Consider the following 1142-nt stretch of genomic DNA (forward strand, 5'->3'; position numbering starts at 1 on the left):
CAAACAACTATGTAAATAATCTTCAGAATGTTTTTTAAATTAATTTTATTGGAGTATAGTTGTTTTACAGTGCCGTGTTAGTTTCTGACGTACAGCAAAGAGAATCACTTACATGTATACATATACCCACTCTTTTTTAGATTCTGTTCCCATATAGGTCATCACAGAGTATAGAGTTCCCTGTGCAATACAGTAGGTCCTTATTAGTTATCTCAAAATGTTTTATCTAAGCATTTTCTTACTGTTTTTCATATTGTTCCTTACATTTCCAACAAAGAAATTTGTTTGACCTGTATACAAAGAGGTGTGTGTGCGTGTGTGTGTGCGCGCGCGTGTGTGTGTGCGCGTGTGTGTGTGCGCGCGCGTGTGTGTGCGCGTGTGTGTGCGTGTGTGCGCATGTGTGTGTGCGTGTGTGTGCGCGTGTGTGCGCGTGTGTGCGCGTGCGCGCGTGCACATACATGTGTGCTCAGTCATGTCTGACTCTTTGAAACGTCAAGGACTGTAGCCTGCCGGGCTCCACTGTCCATGGAATTTTCCAGGCAAGAATACTGGAGTGGGTAGCCATTTCCTCCTCCAGGGGACTTTCTCAACCCAAGAATGGAACCAGCGTCTCCTGCATTGGCAGGCGGATTCTTTGCCACTGAACCACCTGGGAAGCCTGTGTAAGAAGATATATAGAAAAAATTTCAAATTAAAAAAATATTTCTAAGGCTTCAATGAGTCTTATCAAATATATCTGTGTATGCTTGTTTCGGCAACACAGATACAAACACTGGGACAATACAGAGGCCTGGCCCCTGTACAAGGATGACACCCAAATGTATGAAGAATTCCGTATTAAAAAAAATTGTGTAAAATAAAGTAGCTCAAGATCACTGTTTCTGATCGTGTAGACAGCCCGCCCTCTAGTGTTTCTTTCAAAACCCTACCACATTCTAAACCATACTCTTAATCTCACAATGTTAGGTTAATAGGATTAAGAGCTGTGTCATCAAATTAATAGAACAAGGTTAAATCCCTGACACAGACAAACATTAAATCAGAGGAAAGTGAAGGTCCTTGCAGAAGCTGGTGGCAACCTCACTGGGGAGAGCCTGCAAAATTAGTGGTAAATATGTTAAAATTTTATTTGGTAAATAGGG

The 1142-nt window shown here is 41.8% G+C and overlaps 1 non-coding gene across 1 annotated transcript; it reads left to right on the top strand.

Moving 5' to 3' along the window:
* Positions 1-738: 738 nt before the first annotated feature.
* Positions 739-842, top strand: LOC138428570 (U6 spliceosomal RNA). Its single transcript, XR_011252508.1, has one exon. It is a non-coding gene; the product is annotated as a U6 spliceosomal RNA (small nuclear RNA).
* Positions 843-1142: the final 300 nt, after the last annotated feature.

Source organism: Ovis canadensis, chromosome 23 (genome assembly GCF_042477335.2).
Source record: "Ovis canadensis isolate MfBH-ARS-UI-01 breed Bighorn chromosome 23, ARS-UI_OviCan_v2, whole genome shotgun sequence".
NCBI lineage: Eukaryota > Metazoa > Chordata > Mammalia > Artiodactyla > Bovidae > Ovis > Ovis canadensis.